This window comes from Phyllobates terribilis, unplaced genomic scaffold (genome assembly GCF_046119375.1).
Source record: "Phyllobates terribilis strain yellow unplaced genomic scaffold, ASM4611937v1 Scaffold_4__5_contigs__length_816908805, whole genome shotgun sequence".
Lineage (NCBI taxonomy): Eukaryota > Metazoa > Chordata > Amphibia > Anura > Dendrobatidae > Phyllobates > Phyllobates terribilis.
This window is the reverse complement of record NW_027362764.1, coordinates 487,591,214-487,612,999: the sequence shown is the minus strand read 5'-3', so window position 1 is coordinate 487,612,999 and position 21,786 is coordinate 487,591,214.

Here is a 21,786-nt window from a genome sequence, read left to right as displayed (position 1 = left end):
CAGGATTAAATAGGCCAACAAGGTCATGTGACCAGCAAAGGAAAAAAAACCTAACAGCAGGGTTCTAACAGTACCCCCCCTTCTAAGAGGATCCTCCGGATCCCCTAGGACCAGGCTTATCAGGAAATCTCCTGTGAAACGCTCTGATAAGTCTGGACGCGGAAACATCATCTGACCTCACCCAAGAGTTATCCTCGGGTCCAAAACCTTTCCAGGCCACAAGATACTGCAAACTACCTCTATACCGTCTAGAGTCAAGGATGCGAGAAATTTCATATTCCCCGTCCTCCACCACCGGAGGAACAGAGGCAGAGGCGTCACCATCCGACACAACAGCTTTTTTTAACAGAGAGACATGAAAGACCGGATTAATTCTCCAGGAGGTAGGAACCTCCAACTTAACAGCAGATTGGTTGACAACCTGAAGCACCTTAAAGGGCCCTACAAACTTGGGACCCAATTTCTTAGAAGGAATCCTCAACCGCAGATTCCTAGAGGACAACCAAACCATGTCACCAACAGCGAACAAAACCTCCTGTCGTTTCCTATCAAAGTAGTCTTTAGATTTTCTGTTGGCCTCCTGAAGATTACCACGCACATCCGTCCAAACTCTTTCCAAATCACCGGAAAAATTCTCCTCCTCAGGCACGGCAGATCCCAACTTGGAGAACGACCCAAACGACGGATGTCTCCCAGAGCAACAAAAAAAAGGCGAACAACCAGCAGAAGAAGATGTATGATTGTTCAGAGCAAATTCGGCAAGTGGCAGAAACTCAGACCACCCCTCTTGATTGTCTGCCACAAAACAACGCAAGAACTGCTCAACATCCTGGTTTTTCCTTTCTGTCTGGCCATTAGATTCAGGATGATATCCGGACGAAAACGACAAATGAATTCCCAACCTGTCACAAAAGGCACGCCAAAAACGAGCCACGAACTGAGGACCCCTATCAGAAACAATGTCAGTAGGAACGCCATGAAGTCTGACAATTTCCTTGACAAAGGCCTTAGCGAGAGTTTTAGCGCAGGGCAGTTTGACGAAGGGAACCAAGTGACACATCTTGCTAAAACGGTCCACGACCACCCAGATGACAGTAAAACCCTCAGAGGGGGGAAGGTCAGTTATAAAGTCCATAGCCAAATGTGTCCAAGGAGCACTGGGGACCTCCAAAGGACAAAGCAACCCCGCAGCAGGAGTATGTGAGGACTTAGATCTAGCACATACAGTACATTGGCGTACCCACTTAATGACTTCCTTCTGCCATCCAGGCCACCAAAAACTGTGACCCACCAGTCTCTTGGTCTCAGAGATTCCGGGATGACCTGCCAACCGAGATTCGTGACACTCAACAAACAAATCTCTCCTAAAGGTCCCAGGCACAAACAACCTCCCATGAGGAGTGTTAGATGGGGCATTCTCCTGAGCTTTAAGAATCTCATCTTCCAAAACGGAGTCTAAAGCAGCTATCACAACACCTTCTTGTAAAATGTTTTCCTCTTTCTCAGCACCGACTATGGGAGAAAAACTGCGAGACAAGGCATCCGCCTTAACATTCTTAGTACCAGGGATGTAAGTAACGGAGAAATTAAACCGCGAGAAAAACAGTGCCCACCTAGCCTGACGGGCATTCAGGCGCTTGGCAGCGTCAAGATATATCAGATTTTTATGATCCGTAAGAACCTGAACGGGAAATTCCGCACCTTCCAAGAAGTGGCGCCAGTGTTCAAATGCGAGTTTAATAGCCAATAATTCCCGATTACCAATATCGTAATTCAATTCAGTCTCCGAAAATTTTTTTGAAAAAAAGGCACAGGGATGTAATCCATCCCCGTTATCCTGAGACAATACTGCGCCAACCCCCACAGAGGAAGCATCAACCTCAACCAAAAACGGCCTAGTAACATCAGGCTGCATAAGGATGGGAGCAGAGGTGAACCTCTCCTCGAGAGACACAAAAGCTTCAATGGCCTCAGAAGACCACTGAACCGCATCAGCACCTTTCCTGGTGAGATCAGTCAGAGGTTTGACAATACTAGAAAAATTTTTTATGAATTTTCTATAGTAATTGGCGAAACCCAAAAACCTTTGTTTCGATTTCAAACCAATAGGCCTAGGCCATTCCTGCACAGCCTGAACCTTAACCGGATCCATCTCAAAACCTTTGCTGGAGATAATGTAGCCCAAAAAACTAATTCTCTGTACAGCGAACTCACATTTCTCCAGCTTAGCAAAAAGCGAATTGTCCATTAATAACTGTAATACCTCACGCACGCTCCGCCAATGAGACTCCAGATCTGGCGAATAAATCAAAATGTCATCCAAATACACAACCACATTTTTACCGATCAAAGGTCTAAGGATGTCATTAATCAGATTCTGAAAAAATGCAGGAGCATTAGTAAGACCAAAAGGCATAAGCAGATTCTCAAAATGACCCACAGGAGTGTTAAAAGCAGTCTTCCATTCATCACCCTCCTTCATGCGCAACAGATTGTATGCCCCCTTAAGGTCAATTTTAGAGAACCACTTGGCCCCCATTAACTGGTTAAAAAGATCAGGAATCAATGGCAGTGGGTAAGGATTGCGTACCGTAATTTTGTTAATCTCACGAAAATCCAGACAAGGACGTAAACCGCCGTCCTTTTTTTTTACAAAAAAAAATCCAACCGCCACAGGAGACTTAGAGGGCCTAATGTGACCGGCGGCCAAACTTGTCTGTATGTATTCCTCCAAAGCCCTCCTCTCAGGAATAGTAAGGTTAAATAAACGACTTTTAGGAAGAGTCGCTCCAGGGACAAATTCAATAGAACAATCATAGTCTCTATGGGGAGGCAAAACCTGCGATTACTTCTCAGAAAAAACTCTCCAAAAATCCTGAATAGGAACAGGCAATTCTCCCCTATCCAAAGCTGCAATACGCCCGTTACAACACTTGTCATAACATTTATGGCTCCAGGATTTAATTTCACTGGTAGACCAATCCAGTACAGGATTGTGAAATTTTAACCAGGGCAATCCCAATATTACTGGAGAAGGCAAGTTATTCAACACTACCAAATCCAATTTCTCATGGTGAACACCATTAATAGTGAGAGGAAATTCACAGACCTTGAGAGTAATATTCTTCAAAGGGGAACCATCCACAGAAACCACAGCAATGGGGGATGATAAAGGTTCAGGTTTTAAATTGAGTTTTTCCACGAATCCCCCATCAATTACATTCAGTGTAGACCCGCAATCAACAAACACCCGAAATTCCATTAATTTTTCCTGAGCAATCGTGGAAGCAGCTAAAAATATACCCTTGGAATTTAAACAGGCAATACGGGCATGACTGACCATTTTTTTTTCTTTCTTCATACGAAGCTCACAGCCTTTAATCAAATGACCAGATTTTCCGCAATAGAAACACAAGCCTTTCGAAAAACGACGGTCTTTTTCTTGAGAGCGAGGTGCCACCGATCCAATCTCCATCAGTTCACCACTGTTAGTACACACATTATCATAACCAGAAACTGACATAGCAGAGGATTTGCTCTCATTAACCCTAGCACGCAGTCTTCTATCCACCCGTATAGCTAATTGCATAGCCTGTTGCAAATCCTCAGGTGTAGGATAAGCAATTAGCAGGTCTTTAACCCTTTCACTGAGCCCAGCAAGAAATAGACTTTTCAGAGCAGAATCGTTCCACCCTGTTTGAGTGGACCAACGACGAAAATGAGTACAATATTTTTCGACATTACCTGATCCTTGTTTTAAACGTCTCAACTCAGTCTCAGCTGATGCGACACGGTCAGGATCATCATATAATAGTCCTAAAGCAGAAAAAAAACTATCCACTGATCTGAAGCATGTATCACTAGGTTGCAAAGAAAAGGCCCACTCCTGAGGCTCTTTGCGCAAAAGTGACATTATGAACCCTACGCGCTGGGATTCATCCCCAGAGGACTTGGGTCTCAAACGAAAATACAATAAGCAAGCATTTTTAAATGAAAAAAATTCTCGATGTTCACCAAAAAATAAATCCGGCAAACATACCTTAGGCTCCAAGAAATATGCTCCAGGACAGTTACTCACGTGCTGACGGAGCTCGGCCACTTCCAGAGAGAGTCCCTGCAGGTGTTTAGCCAAATCCTGAACCGACACCATGATGGAACAAAAAAAATCTTTCCTTAGAGAATTTGCAGGCTGGACTTACTGTTATGTTCTGCTACCAGAGCTAAGGAAAGAGAGGAGATCTGTCCCTACGATAGAACTCAGCTGAATCCCTACGATGTAACAGGGAACCTGATCCTGCGATCAGACCTGCTAAAGTCCTAAGCTAGTCTGTACGAAGACCTATAGATGTGGGGGAGGAATCCCTACAAGTACTAAGGACTGGGAGGAATATGGGACACCTCCTAACAGAAATAGTAGCAGACAGACGAACAAACAAAATATATAGAACATAGAGGTCAGTAGACCAAGCAAACTAACAGAGCAAGACACAGAGCACAGGCTAGCTAGAAAGTAGATATACAATGCAGTCCAGCAAAGCCAGAAGGGCGGAGCAGGATTAAATAGGCCAACAAGGTCATGTGACCAGCAAAGGAAAAAAAACCTAACAGCAGGGTTCTAACAGTGTCCAGTTCAATATAAAAAATCTGGTAAAAGGTCTTGAGTAACGGGAACCTGTTACCTTAGGAAAATCTTATTTATATGCAGGTTTGTGTCTAATTTGCAGGGAAATAGCACTACGATGCTGCCATGCCTACTTCTTAAAAATGCCTCTACCAGGACAAAATTAACTTATTTCCTCACGGGAGCCACCAGCTTTCAGTCATGGCAGCGCGCACGGAGTGGCTACTGACACCAATTGCACCACTGTGAGCAGCGGCTGTAAGCATGCCCTGGCACTTTTATTAACAGCTCATAGTCAGCTCATCTGTGCAGAGCAAGCTGTCTATCAAAGTATCAAAGTGCTGAGGCATACTTATAGCCGCCGCTCACAGTGTACTGAGTGGAGCTATGAAATATGACAATAGTTCCTTTATGCAGACCTTCATGACTGAAAGCTAATGGCACCTAGGAGGAAATAATTTTAAAGTTGTAACACTATTTACCATACTTGCAGATTAACCCTATAATAACAGATAAATAGCTCTTTTTGCGAGACAACAGGTTTCCTTTCAATTCAATCCCCTCTCCAATCACCAACGTTTCTTGGAATCTCTGGCACTCATAGTGCAAACAAGCTGCTTGTGCAGTAATTAAATCTGAGAAGCCGCTATTTTTCCCCTCCCCTGCTGCCCTTTTCCATTTTTGCACTTTCGTTTTTTACTCCTCTTCTTCCCAGAGCCATAACTTTTTTATTTTTTAGTCAATAAGGGCTTGTTTTTTTGCGGGACGAGTTGTACTTTTGAACAACACCATTGGTTTTACCATATCATGTACTGGAAAATGGTAAAATAAAATCAAAGTGTGGTGAAATTGCAAAAAAAGTGCAATTCCACGGTTGTTTTTTTCTTACTTTTACTACGTTCCCTAAATGCTAAAACTGACGTGCCATTATGATTCTCCAGGTCATTGCAAGTTCATAGATACCAAACATGTTCAGGTTCTCTTTTATTTAAATGGTGAAAAAAAAATCCAAAGTTTGTTAAAAAGAAGTCGCCATTTTCCGAGACCAGTAGCGTCTCCATTTTTCTGGATCTGGGGCCAAGTGAGGGCTTATTTTTTGCATTTTATTTTGAATGGAGCAAAAGGGGGGTGATTTAAACTTTTATATTTTTCTAATTTTCTTAATATTTTTAAAAACTTTTTTTTACTTTTGATCTGCTTCAATGGTCTCCATGGGAGACTAGAAGCTGCAATTATCCGATCGCCTCTGCTACACACAGGCGATGATCACATCGCGTGTGTAGCAAAAATGCTAACTTTCTATGTGAGCTGACTGCTGGGTGGCACGCATAGCTTCCTGGAAATGACAACCACAGGGATTTCCCACAGACCCCAGGTTGTCATGCCAACCCATCCGCACCCTGTGGTCATGTGACATGGGCGCCGATGGGCGGGACTAATGACGTCCTTCTGCTGCAGCCATGTTAAATGCGGCTGTTAAGGGCACATGACAGCTGATCAGATCTGCTTTCATGTCCCCAGAAAGGTGCGGGCTCATTGCCGAAGCCCGCACCAAAGGCAGAGATACAGCATGTGCTGTACATGTGCGGTGCATGTCGTGAAGGGGTTAATCAGAAACTTTAATCACAATACAGATGAATAATCAGACAATGTCCCACACAATAAACCAGTTGCACAGTTATACAAACTGTGTTGTTCTGATAAACTATACACTTAGCTGTTTCCTCCCACTTAGGCCTTATTCCAAAATCCATGATTTTTCCTTTATGCAAAAAATGGTCCTAATTTCACCATCGTTTTGATTTCTATTTTCATCAGTTTTTGTTCTATGTTTCAGTTTTTTACCATCAATGTTTTATCAGTAATTCTTACAAATCAAAAACGGACATATCTCCATGATATTTTGTGGACACATGACCCGCTAAAAAAAAAACATTTAATACGTCTATGTTTTATCTGTAAAATCCTGAATAGAAAATATATGTGATTCACGGACGTTTGAATGAGGCCTTAAAGAGGATCTTTCACTGGATATTTTTAATTAATTGACAAACTCCATTATTTACATATTTTTATTCTTGTGGGCATTTGCTTTTTCTCCTCTATGACACTGGACAATCAAATTTTCTGTGGTATACACACAACAGTTGGTTGAAAGGAAAATGTATATCTTTATTACCGATGGGCATAACTTTGTAAAGGAGGGACACAGAAGAATACAGCATATATATGTATTTATATATATAAATATATATATATATATATATATATATATATATATATATACATCATTGGAATTATGGAATTTACAGGATCAATAGACTTGTTAATAATGTGCAAATGAAAAATATTTATAGAAAATTTTCAAAGCATCTCTATTTATTCAGTATCGAGCACCATGAGCGGATATAAATTGGCAAAGGAAGTCTATGGGTCAGTGAAAAAATTGGACAACACTTGGATGCCATCCCAGTGCTGCCGTTTTTCACGGACTGTTAGTTAGGAAAAAGTTGAAAAACATTATTTTATTATTTCTCATCAGAGAAAAACTAATAAAACTCTTCCTAGACTCTGATGGTAATAACTGACACTAACCAAACTCTGATGAAACTCTTAAAAAAAACACTGATGAAAGTCATATGAGAAAATTACTAACTTGTGATTGAGGCCTAACGCCGAGCTGTTAGTGTACATGGAAAGAAAACCAAAGGGAGGTACTGTACATTATGCTACCTCACACAATAATCCAAGGAGTAGGACCAGTGTGATGTTCCCTCCTGAATGTCTCTTCATGATGTTGCCCACATGCTATCCAGATTGAGTCCGGAAGCCTGTATGGAGCAATGGAGGCTAGAATAACGGTCTCTTCTCTTCAGCTATGAGTCCCACTTTTGTCATGAACGTAATGATAGCTAGAGGTTGGTTTTGAGACCACAAAGTTAATGCCACAAAGAGGCCTTTATGAAGGAATGTCACACCAGTCCTACTCCTTTGACTATGATGTGGGGTGGCATAGTGTATGGTAGCCGGAACCCTCTCATCTTCATTCCATGTACTAAAAGCTCAGCGTCACATTGATTTTGTGTAACCAGTGGTTTCTCCAGCATAATAAACATAAGATGTAAAAAAAATCTTATACTTGCCTCACTGTTCACCTCTCAAGCACCTAAACTCCTCACTGTCACCCATCCAGTCCACATTGCATCTTCTTATCACCACTGTTAGTACTGAATCTCTGGGCCCCCTCATACTAAGCTAGGACTTCCGACTCTGATGAAGCCCAGGTTGGTTCTGCACAAGCGTGCCTAAAGTCACAATGTGACAATGTATACTGTGAGCTTGTGCACACAGGCAAAGAACCTTCCTGGGCCTCCTAAGAGCTGGAAGTCCAGGAGATTTAGCTTTCAGTTAAGAAGATGCAACAATGACCGGACAGGTGACAGTGAAGGCCAGAGAGGTGAGCTGTAAGCTGAGTTGAGTATTTTTTTTAAAGCTTTTGATGGCCTTTACGGTTTAGAAAAATGTTGGCCAGCGACCGCAATTTTGCTGGATCTGCACTGAAGCTAATTACAAAAAAAACACCTTTTTGGGAATAAGGATTTTTGTACTCTTCGAATAGTATTCAATTCCATTCAAATATATTCGTTCATCTCTAATATAGACTATTCCTTTAACCCCTTTACTACCTTGGGTTTTCCCATTTTTGCACTTTCCTTTTTTTCTCAGTTTTTTCCCAGAGCCATAGCTTTCTTATTTTTCCATCAATATGGCCATGGGAGTGCTTGTTTTTTGTGGGATGAGTTGTACTTTTGAACAACACCAAGGATTTTACCATATCATGTACTGAAATACTAGAAAGAAATTGCAAGTGTACTGAAATTGCAAAAAATGTGCAATTCCACAATTGTTTTTTTTTTTTTTTTACCATGTTGACTAAATCCTAAAACTGACCTGCCATTATGATTCTCCAGGTCATTATGAGTTCGTAGATCCCAAACATGTAAGGTGGTTCTTTTTTTATTTAGTTGGTGAAAAAAAATTCCAAAGTTTGTAATAAATAAATAAATAAATAATGGTGCCATTTTCCAAGACCGGTAGCGCTTCCATTTTTCGCGATCTGAGGCTCGATGAGGGATTAGTTTTTGCGTGCCGAACTGATGTTTTTATTGATACCATTTTGGGATAGATACGATGTTTTGATCGCCTGTTATTGCATTTTGTTGCAATGTTACGGTAACCAAAAAATCGTACTTCTGGCGTTTTCATTTTTTTCTAGTTATGCCGTTTACCGATCGGATTAATTATTTTTCTAATTTGATCGATCGGCGTTTCTGAACTCGGCAATACCAAATATATGTATTTTTTATTCTTTTATTGTTTTATTTTGAATGGGGCAAAAGGGGGGTGAGTTGAACTTTTATTTTTTTTATAGTTTTAAAAACTTTTTTTTTCATTTTTAAATGCTTTAATAGTCTCCATAGGAGACTTGGAGCTGTGATATTCTGATCGCTTGTGTTACACATAGCAGGGCTTCAGCTCTGCTATATGTAGCAAAAATGCTCATCTCCTATGAGCGCCAACCACAGGGCGGCACTCATAGCCGTTCGGCAAAGACAACCACAGGGGTTTCCTGCAGACCCCAGGTTGTCATGCCAAACCATTGGTGCCTGGCGATCATGTGACAGGGGCACCGATGGGGGAAGCGCTTTTGTCGCTATCATGTTAAATGCCGCTGTCAAAGATTGACAGTGGAATTTAACATGTTAACAACCGTAGGGGGATCGTGATTCCACCCACAGCTGTTAGGGGCACATGTCAGCTGATGAAATCAGCTGTCATGTGCCTGAAAAGGTGTGGGCTCAGCGCCGGAGTCCTAACCAAAAAGGGGTCAAAATTGAGGTATTTAGCGTGCAAAATTCATGTGTATCCACCAGCCACAACAGTCCCTACACTGTTCATGAGAACTTACTCTATCAAACATACCTCTTCTGAGCCAAGGCACACAAAATTTAGGGCAAGAAGGATCTAGTTCTAATTAAAAGCAAACTATCCCCAAACATATGCTACAAAAAAATCAGGCCAGTACCTATTTTGGCCTTAAGAATCAAACTTTTTTTCACTCTTTCATCATTGCATCATTGTACTTTTCATTATGGCACTTTTTTTTTCTTTTTCTTGTCAACTTATCTGTATAATGTTTTTTTTTTCAGATTGAGTTGTATTTGTCACAGGCACATTTTGGGGTACATATAACTCATTAACTAACTTTTATTAAATGATCACTGTCATTTCAATAAATCTTGCATAAAACAATTCAACAAACAGATAAAACAAATTTAAATATAACCATATTTAAAAATATAATCAGACAGATCTGCTTTCATCTCCACTCATGAGTCACTTCTTCCCCTCCCTCCTGCCTGCAGAACTCACAATCCATTTTGAAAAAAAACAGGTCAAATCCATCTTGATCAAAGCAAGTTGCAATGCCAGCAAAGTGAGGCGTCAGATTACTCCTTCTATAATAATATATTGAGATAGGAGGTGTAAGGAGGATTGAGGAGTAGACTAATACTCAGGGAGGAAAGCACACACAGATCGAGTAGCAGCTTTCTAGCAAATAATTTAGCTTCTACCAGAACTGTATTCACAGTTACACAGCTTAGTACTTTTATATAAAGTCTTCTATGCTGAATTGATATCATTTTGTGATATGTATGACATTTTATTTCACTTTTTAGGAGGTTCAGTGAGCAAAAAAAGAGAAATTCTGGACCTATAATTTAAAAAATAAAACAAAATATTGTTCACTATTCAGTATAATCAACATGTTACTAAGATTATAAATTTAAGCTGTTTTAATACTTTTGCACAAAGAAATCACTTATTTAAAAAATTATCCTTCAACTTTTATTTTTTATAAATAGAGCTGTCTGAAGAATTAGTTTTTATTGGTGCTATATACACTTTTTGATCACCTTTTAATTTCATTGTTTGGTAGGAGGGATAATCAGAAATAAATCTGGAATTGTTTTATTTTATTTTTTTATTTTTACTGCATGCAATAAATTTGACATGTTAAATTTGTTCTGCTGGTCTTTAAAACCTTTTTCCACATTATTGGGGCAGAACAGAGATCCACTAATAGACAATAGTTCTTGCTCTAATGGACCATTTGACTTGCCAGTTAGCCACATAGGAAAATATATTTTCATTGTAGAGGCAAATTAACTCCAAGGAAAATGAGCTGCTTATGACAGCCTCTTGCCTGGTGTGTAAGGAACTGGATCTGTCAGAATCTCCTTCTGAAGGAATTGACTGGGATGAAAAGATCCCTCTAATAATTGCGTAATAATGATGTATAGATACATTATATTTAGTGAACATGCTCGCCACTATTCGGTACTCGCCCGAGCATCTCAGTGCTCGAGATGTTTGGTGCTCGGCGAGTAATTTTGAAATGCTTGGGCAGGAGCTTGAGTCCCCGTCCTGCATGTTTAGCGCTGTTTAGACAGCGAATTAACATGCGGAGATTGCTTGCCAGTCACTGTAATGCTGCAGCCATGTTGGTTGTGGTATTACAGTGATTAGCTGGCCGCATAGCGTCATCGGTTCTATATAAGACCCAGGACCCTATGCACGTCACAGTTTACCAGTCAAAAACGCAGAGTAGGGAGAGCTTCAGCTGAGCGAGGGAGAGAATTGCTGGTTACTTTAAACAAAGATTCCACACCACTATTAGAAATCTACTCTAACTTTCTGCTGCTGTTACTCATATCCATAGCCCTAGATATCAGGGCTAATAATCTTTTGGCTTTTAATCCTAGTATTCTGTCATCGGTGCTGGTCTTCTCTAGTGTGGTACTTCTTTTCGTCGCTCTTGGTAACTTGGTTACTGCTCCATTTGCTTGTTAGCAGCATACAACCAGATTTGGTTGATTTTAATAGCATTGCTGTATTGTGGAAGCAGAGAAACTTGCCTATCATCTCAGGAGGTCAAATATTACTGCAGTAATAATCCTGACATTTTTTGGGAACATGACAAATATTCTACTCCATTTAACGTCTGCCAGTTGTGTGTTTAAACCTATTCACACTTGGTCACTGACCAATATCATATCTATAAGGCCACTGCCTAAGCTGTGGTCATCAGACACGATCCTGTATTACTATGGTAATAATCCTGACATTTTTGGGAATGTGACAAATATTCTACTCCATTTAAAATGGGCAAGATGCGTGGCAAGGGACGGGGAAGCGAATGTGATGGTGATAATGCACGCAGAGGCCGAGGCCGTTGGCGAGCTGAAATTGTGCCTGCTGAGGGAGCACAACAAGCACCAATATCATGTCGCCCTATCTTCCTGTCCTACTTTCTAGGGGGCCATGGAACACCACTCTTGAAGCCAGAGCATTGTGAAAAGGTTGTCGGTTGGATAGCAGATAATGCTTCCAGTCAGTTTGCCATCACCACCCTGTCTTCCACACGGTCCAGTCTCATTAGCCATGAGTCTAGACCACATATTCCTCACCCTGATCCTCCTTCTTCCCACCATGCCGAGTGCCTGGAGACAAGGAATCCCACACTTGGACACTCTGAAGAGCTGTTCACATTTCCATTTATAGAATCTGGCCTCTCGCTCAGTCCTCTTCAAGTGGGGCAAGAGGAGATCGCATGTAGTGATGCCCAAATAATTAAGCAGCCACGGTCACATGAAGGCAATGGTGGGAAAGTGCAATTACTGTCACAAGAGGTGGATGATGATGATGAGACACAATTGCCAGCAAGTCATGAGGAGGGCCAGGGTGCGTACGTGGAAGACAAGGTGGTGGACAATGAAGTCACTGATCCAACCTGGCAAGGTGACATGTATAGCGAGGGCAGCAGTGCAGAGGGGGAGGGAGGCATATCACCACAACAGGCAGGAGCAAGCAGTGGGGTAGCCACAGACCAACTGTTAGGTCTTCCAGAGTCTGGCTCTTTTTTGAAGACTGTCCAGTTAACCCAAAAAAGGCAACTTTCAACATTTGCCATGCCAGCATCAGCAGGGGCAGCAAAACTACCTGCCTGAATACACCAATACAGCTAGGTATTATTGCCTTATACTGCGTACTGCTGCTGCTTCAAAAAAAAATTTAAAAATCTATTCTTTTCCCTATTGATACTGCTGTTAGCTGCATCTACAATAGGGACAGGTGCAAGGTATCATCAGCTGGAGATGAGTATTCTTCATTGTCGTCAAGTACATCTCTTCCACAGTGCATTGTTTGATACTTTCCATGCACTCGTTGACCGATTCAAATTTTTTTTAACAGTGATCTTTACTCATAAATTCATGAAAGCTGTCAGGATTGCTTGCATCCCTTCATAGTTTGGTGGTGCAACATACCAGAAAAAACCTCTTCGGAGCTAGTTAAATTCTATTTTCTATTGTTCTATATTACTTCTCTTATCTGAGATTCGCGTACGGTTGACCTATAGTAGTTGGGATAGAGTCTTACAGGCATCTAGGCAGGGATTATTGTATTATACTCCGTGCTGAAAAAAAAATCTATTCCTTATTGATAACTCTGGATTGATGGTATTATTAGCTGGAAATGAGTGTTCATTCTGGTCACATACATCCCTACAACAATCCATAACTTGATAGATTTTTTTCATGCATTTGTTGACCGATTCTTAATTTTGAACGGTGATCTGTAATTAGAAATTGATGAAAGCGGACTGGGTTGCTTGCGTTCCTTCACAATCTGGTGGTGCAATGTACCAAAAATTCCTTTTCGGAGCCAGTTAAATTCTATTTTCTATTGTATAATGTTACTTCTCTTATCTGGGATTCATATACAGGTGACCTATAGCGGTTGGGATAGTGTCTTACAGGCATCTAGTTAGGGATTATTGTATTATACTCTGTGCTGAAAACATAAAAAATCTATTCCCTATTGATAACGCTGGATTGATGGTATTATCAGCTGGAAATGAGTGTTCATTCTGGTCGCATACATCCATACAACAATCCATAACTTGATAGATTTTTTCCAAGCACTCGTTGACCGATTCATAATTTTGAATGTTGATCTGTAATTAGAAATTGATGAAAGCAGACAGGGTTGCTTGCGTTCCTTCACAGTTTGGTGGTGCAACATAGCAAAAACAATTCTTCGGAGCCGGTTAAATTCTATTTTCTATTATACTATATTACCTTTCTTATCTGAGATTAGTATAAGGGTGACCTATAGCAGTTGGGAGAGTGTCTTACAGGCATCTAGTCAGGGGTTATTGTATCATACTCTGTGCTGTAAAAAAAATTGTATTCCCTATTGATTAGTGTTGAGCCACCCCCGTAGTGTTCGAGTTCGGTTCGGTTCGTCGAACACCCGTGTGTTCGCCGAACTGTTCGTCGAACTGTTCGTCGAACACCTTCGAACACCGTTAAAACCAATGGCAGGCAAACAAAAACACATAGAAACACATAGAAAACACCTTCAAAGGTGTCCAAAAGCTGACAAACTGCTCAGAAGACATAACTAACACATGGAAAAGTGACAAGTACATATAGTCATGCGAAAAGAAAAGAGGTGGAGGAGTAAAAGGAGGGGGAGACACAGATATAGGTATGTCATGCCCTTCTAAAATCCAAAAAGTGAGAAGCCGACACGTTCAGTCCGCTCCTGCCCGTGCCACCTCCGCATCGCCGGGTTTGTGCCAGAGCCGCGGTGAACCCTGACGGCCAGCCCCCCTCTCCCAATACTGGTGCCTGTTTGCTGGTGGGTCGAGCGAGCCCCCCTGTGGTGGAGGCAGCTCTAAGCTTTTTAATTTAAATTGTCTCTCTAATTTGAATGAATACACTTTAAATCCATTTACAAGGATCTATTGGAGGGCAAGTCTCATGCCAGCAGCCGCGTAATTCCAGCTCCAGTAGCGTCCACTAAAGCTGCTGCAGTTAAAAAGCTTTTATAAGGATCGAGCTCGGCTGTCCACCGCAAGGCATCCTACTGCCAGTCCCAGCCCCTATGCCTTGGGGTGCCTCCTGATGCTCTTCACTGAGTATCCCGTGGTCCCGAAGCATTTCCTTTGAAAAAATTAAGTGTCCAAACTACAGGTGGTGTAGCTTGCTTAACAGCCGGGATAATCCGCTGACTAGCAGACACTGCTACTAGGCACAAAGTATTTCCTGGGCTAGATGCAGTTAAAAATTTGTAATTAGATACTCTCGTTGGATGCTGAGAAAGCATTCCATAGAGTCTCCTGGCACGCCCTATATGATTCTCTTAAAAAGTTTGGGGTAGGGGTCTAGGGGACGCTTTTATAGCCAAAGTCACGGCCCTGTATCGCAATACGTCACCTAGGCTGAAGATAAATGGAACTGTAGCACCCTGAGGGCTCGGTTGCTACAGAGGTATTGCACCTCACCCAGAGGTGTGATATCTCACTCTCAGGTAAGGATGTAGTGTGGATCAGGACCCGACACCTGCATGCATTACACCACATTGCCGTGGGGCAGGGCGACCAATATGCCCCTGAGATGGGCACGACAGTCCCTGTCCCTGGCTGGAGTGGGGGGAGGGAACACTGAGGAAGGCGAACCCTGTAGTGCAGGAGCAGGGAGGAAGCAGTTCCTGGGTGCATTGAGAAGGGAGTATAAAAGGTGGGCACCATCTCAGTTCAGTGCAGAGAAGTCTGAGCAGAAGTGGCAGGGAGCAGGGGCTCTGCATGAGCTCTGCTCCGGAGGTGGGCCTTGTAACAGAGGCCCAGGCCTGGAAGAGGGAGAAGGAAGGAAGAGGAGCGGAGAAGGCTCCAGGAACGAGGAACGAAGGGATCCCAGGGGTGCGGACGGGCGAGTCGCCACCGCACGCCCGAATCCACCTGCGTGGAGGGGTCAGGCCAAAGGGGGAGACCGGTCCCCGAAACTAGTGGAGGCAGGAAACGACCCTCAGCTAGAAACAGGAGGCTGTGACATTTTATGTGGCGCAGCCCCTCGCTACACCCGCTAGGAAGGCACCACATAGGGTCAGGGAAACTGGCGCCAAGTTTACCAAGAGGAGGCCCGAGGCAGCCGGACAGAAGGGTTGGTAAGAAAGGCCAGACAAAGGACACATAAAGGGGGTCCTGTGAAGCGCTCCAAAGTTATCTGGGAGTTGTCTGAGCCCCTCACCTGGTGAGCACAGTACGACGTGGGCAGCCGTTACCTGCAGACGTGGTCTGGATAATAAGAACTGTGAGTAAAGGCCCTGGACTGCATCACTGACTCCCTGTCGTTACTGCTGCTGCCCTGCACCATCACCCCCATCCTCCGCATACACTGCCCTGAGGCTATACTCCTCCCGTGGGGAGTTATGCTACGCTCTGCTGCACCCACAACACCAGCCTCAGCGGTCTGCCCTGGAGCGGCGGTTCACTCTGACCGCAATCCACGGGTGGCATAGTAGGACATTTAAACATCAAAACCACATAAATAGTTCCGCCACTGGTTTGACCGCCCTGAGCCACGGAACCGGGTCGCCGCCACGGAGACTACAACCACCAGCATCCACCAAAAAGGGTCCGGCTCCGGGTGTCCCAAGGCCCAGGGGGCGCGTCAGAACATTTTCATCACCTTTCACAATCACCAGTGGGACAAGGCAGGGATGTTCTCTGTCCCCTCTCTTATACATCCTAGTGACGGAGCACCTGCTCTCATCAATTCGCCAGAACCCCAATATTAGGTGGATTGAGGTGGGAGGCACCGAGTACAAGTGCTCTCTATTTGCTGATGATGTCCTAGTATATATCACTCAATCACATATATCCATCCATGCTGTTATGGCTGAAATAGATCACTTTGTTACATGGTCAAATTTTAAAATCAATGCAGCGAAGTCTGAGGCCCTCGATGTCTCCCTCCCCAAATCCATATAGGATTCCAACCAGTCCAACTTTCCCTTTGCCTGGCCCTCACAGGGTATCAAATACTTAGGAATTCCTATTCATAGAGACCTCTCCCATCTATGTTATCTTAATTTTGGGCCCTTTATTGAACAACTCCATACAGACCACGGTTGGCAAGTTAGAACTGTAAGATTCACTACGTGAACCACTGGTGTTTTGTGGAAAAGCACATGTACACTGTGTTCCAAATTATTATGCAAAAAGTGTTTAGGAGTGATAAGGGAAGAATTTGTTTGTTTGTCAGTTAAACTCATTGATGGTGATGTGTGTCAGGGCTCTTTATATCACTGTAAGCAATTGCAGACACCTGTGCTAATTAGTTTGGCAGGTGTGTCCAATGAAAGGCAAGACTACTTAAGAAGGCTGTCTCACATTATTAAGCAGCCTACATTTTCTGCCAAAATGGGAAAGAAAAAGGATGTGTCGGCTGCTGAGAAGCAACAAATTGTGGAGTGTTTAGGTCAAGGCATGACTACAATCAACATTGTGCGATGATCAGGATGAAGTGTCTTGGCAATCAAGAAGTATGTAGCTGATTCACAGTACACACGTGTGCGTGCTGATAAGGGCAAATTGAGGACTCTTTCCTACAGGCAATTACGTCAGGTTGAAAGAGCAGCGGCAAAAAAGCCTTGTCATAGCAGCAGACAAGTTTTTGAAGCTGCTGGTGCCTCCAACGTCCCCCGAACAACAAGATGCAGGGTCCTTCAGAGGTTTGCAGCTGTGCATACGCCATCCTGTCGACCTCCTCTATCCACTTCACACAAGCAGAAATGGCTCCAGTGGGCCAAACATTACATGAAGACTGATTTCAAAACTGTTTTGTTCACGGATGAGTGCCGTGCAGCGCTCGATGGTCCAGATGGATGGAGTGGAGGATGGCTGGTTGATGGACACCCCACGCAAACACGGCTACAGCGCCAACAAGGAGGAGGTGGAGTAATGTTTTGGGCTGGAATCATGGGGAGAGAGATTGTCGGCCCCTTTAGGATCCCTGAAGGCGCTAAAGATGAACTCCATAATGTATGTGGATTTTCTCAAACAGCACTTCCTGCCATGGTTCAAGAAGAAGAACCGTGTATTTCACAGCAAAATCATTTTTTTGCATGATAATGCACCATCTCATGCTGCACATAAAACATCTGCATCTCTGGCTGATATGGGCATAAAAGGGGACAAACTTATGGTGTGACCCCCATGCTCCCCTGACCTCTACCCCATTCAGAACCTTTGGAGCATCATTAAAAGGAGTGTCTATGATGGCGGGAGGCAGTTCTCATCTAAGCAACAGCTCTGGGAGGGTATTCTGTCCTCATGCAAAACAATTGAAGCAGAAACCATCCAAAACCTGACAAATTCAATGGACGAGAGAGTTCAGAAGCTCCTTTCGAACAAGGGGTCCTATGTGAAAATGTAACATCACCTAGAATAAAGTTTTGAGTTGAAAACTGTTTGATTTCAGTTTCTAACAACCTGCTAATGCTTATAATTTCAAAAATGACCATTTTTTTGGTCTTTATTAAAATGAAAAGGTTGATCGAAAAGTTTGGGGGATCTAAGAGTGTGGCAACCCAGTAGTCATGATTACTTCGAATTCTGACAATATGAGGGTCATGCTACAGGTAGTGCAGCAAGAAGGCACTTATGTGTCTTGCGCATCTCGGAGCCCCAAAATTATTTTCTGGGCTAGATGCAGCTAAAAATTATTATTAATTTTAAATCTGGTGAAGCTTTAGTATAGATGGCCTAATAGGATCAGTGCTGCACAATGCTACAAAGCCCAAATTATTTTCCAGTCAAGATACAGATAAACATGATTAGTAATTTTAAATCTGGTGGAGCTTATTATAGATGGCCTAATAGAATCAGTGCTGCACACTGCTACAAAGCCCAAATTATTTTCCAGCCAAGATACAGATAAACATGATTAGTAATTTGAAAGCTTAAAACGGTTGGTAGGTTGATTTTAACCAATCATCAAGCTTTTACTCTCCCCAGGATGACACAGGGGTAGAAAAGTCGTTTCGGATCCATGATTTGTTCATCTTTATGAACGTGAGTCTGTCTACATTATCAGTGGAGAGCCGCGTGCGCTTATCTGTCAGCACACCACCAGCAGCGCTGAACACACGTTCAGACGGAACGCTGGCTGCGGGGCATGACAAGATCTCCAAGGCATAAGTGGCTAGCTCCGGCCATTTATCCAGATTGGAAGCCCAAAAAGAGCAAGGGTCCAGTGACACAGTCATGGCTTCAATGTTTACTTGGAAATACTCCTGTACCATCGTCTCTAGGCGTTGACTATGTGTCAGACTTCTTGTCTCCTGTGGCCTTGCAAAGGATGGGCTAAAAAAGTGGTGAAATGATTCCGCAAAATTGATGTTACCAGCAGATACTGTGGTTCTGTTACGGTTTGAGTGCTGAACACTTGACGGTCCCACGGTTGGCAAGTTGGAACTGTGAGATTCACTACGAGCACCACTGGTATTTTGTGGAAAAGCACATGTAAGATTCTGCAACAGTCTCTGCTGATACTCCTGCATGCGTGCATCCCTTTCTATGGCAGGAATAATTTCTGCAAATTTACTTTTGTACCGGGGATCTAACAGTGTGGCAACCCAGTAGTCAGGATTATTTCTAATTCTCACAATTCGAGGGTCATGTTGCAGGTAGTGCAGCAAGAAGGCACTCATGTGTGTTGCGCATCCAGAACCACCAAGTCCCTGTTGTGTTGGTGGCGAGGTAACAATCATGCTTCCTTCCTCTGTCCTCTCCCCCCAACCTCGCACAACAGAAATGTGATCAAGGTCTCCCTCATCTGATGAGTCTTCCATCAGGTCGTCCTCCACTTCTTCCTGGACTCCTGCACCTTCCTCACTAGTTTGGCTGCTACCATGCGCCCTGGTAAAAACATCTCCCCCACCCTCACATGCCTGCCGCCTTGGTGCTGCCGACCGTCTGGACCTTGCAGATGTTAGCTCTTCCGCATACAACTCCTCCTCCTCTACTTCCTCCACCTCCTCTTGTGACACCACCTGACTCCGAATTCTGTTTAACATGTGCTCCAGCATGTAAATCACCGGAATAGTCATGCTGATAATGGCATAGTCAGCACTAAACATCTTCGTCGCCATTTCAAAACTGTGCAGAAGGGTGCATAGGTCCCTGATCTGAGACCACTCCTCCAGCGTGATTTGCCCCACCTCTGGATCTCGTTGGCCCAGCTATACGTCAGAACGTATTGCACCAGGGCTTGTCGGTGCTGCCACAGTCGCTGCAACATGTGCAGAGTTGAATTCCACCGGGTAAGCACATCGCATTTTAGCCGGTGAAGTGGCAGGCCCAATGACTTCTGTAGAGATGTAAGTCGCTGAGCTGCGGGATGCGAACAGCGGAAGTGAGCACACAGCAACCGTGCCCTCTGCAGAAGGCCATCTAGTCTGGGATAGTGGGCTTAAAATTGCTGGACAACCAGGTTCAACACGTGAGCCATACAAGGCACGTGTGTGACATTGCCCCGGCGAAGGGCCGCTCCCAGGTTTGCAGCATTGTCGCACACGGCCTTCCCTGGTTTCAGGTCCAGTGGAGACAACCATTCATGAAATTGGTTCTCCAGAGCTGACCACAACTCCTCAGCTGTGTGACTCACATTTCCCAGACATTTCAATGTAAAAACCGCCTGATGACGTTGAGCCCTACTGCCAGCATAGTAAGGAGGTGTGCAGGATCCCTTATGCGCAGTTAGAAAGCTTGTGGCATGACCAGACAGGCTTTGGGTGCAGGTGGAAGACCGAGAGGAGGTTGAGGAGGCAGAAGCAGTGGAGGAACTTTGACATAAAGAGGATTGACGCACAACTCGTGGGGACGGCAAGACTTGGACAGCAGCCCCTTGTCCTGCTGTCACCATAGTTACCCAGTGCCCAGTCAGCGACATGTAACGCCCCTGTCCATGCCTACTCGTCCAAGTGTCTGTGGTGAAATGCACCCTGTCACACACAGAGTTTCTCAAAGAAGCGGTGATGTTGTGTGCGACATGCTGGTGGAGCGCAGGCACACCTTTCTTTGAGAAGTAGTGCCGACTGGGCATCTGGTACTGGGGCACTGCGACGGACATAAGGTCTCGAAAATCCTCTGTGTCCGCCAGGCGGAAAGGCAGCATTTCTGTAGCCAAGAGCTTGCAGATGGTGAAATTCAACCTCTTAGCTTTCTCATGGCTAGGAGGAAATGGTCTTTTACTTGTCCACATCTGAGGGACCGAGGGCTGGCTATTGTGCTTAGACGGGGTTGATAAGGGTGTCCCCGGCAAACTGCCGTTCTGTGAGGAAGATGCAGGCGGACATGTTAGGTTGCCTTGATCCAAAGGTGGTGCTATCAATGTCGGACAGCGCTCAACACCAGCTGGTGTTGCCACCTCCAAAGAAAATGATGACCTGCCAATCACGCTGGCTGTTGCGGGTAAAGAGGTGGCAGGTCTGCGCCCCAAAACAGGTGTGACTGCTGTCCCCCCAGTCACAGAGGATGAAGAGGCCGCGGATGCACAAGATATGGCAGACGGTGGTTGGCCCGGCCGGCTAGGCCGCATTGTAGCACACTGAGCTTCCCACTGCAACTTATGCTTCATGTCCATGTGCCGGTTCATGCATGAAGTACTCAAACTATGTATTTTTTGGCCTCTACTTAGCTTTTGCTGACAAATGTTACAGATAACACGAGTTGGGTCATCTTTATCGATCTGAAAAAATGCCCAGGCTATGCAAGGCTTAGCACCCATGCGACCTGAAGAGCCACCACGACTTGTGGTGAGAGGCAGAGTTGTGTTTGAGGATGCAGTTGTTGACGTGCTTCCAGTACTACGTCTCTGTCCAGGAAGGCGCAACCTGACCTCGTCATCACTAGCATCTTCCTTCACCTCCTCTGCTGACCTCATCTCTTGGCTGACTGTGGGTTGACAGTAAGTGGGATCTCCAACCTCATCATCATCACCCTGTGCGTTATCACACCCGTCGTCCTCAGAGCCAACCTGTTCCTGCCCTGACAAAAAACTAAAGTTGTCGCTCCAATCAGGTATTTGAGTCTTATCATCGTCTTCCTCATTGTCTCCACCAACAGGAGTTACAGTTTGGGAATGAGGGTCTACATTATGGTCAGAACCTTCTGCGTCTGGTCCTGGATCCGACTCATAAAGATTCTGGGCATCAGTGCAGATCATTTCCTCGTCTGGATTCACAGAAGCGCT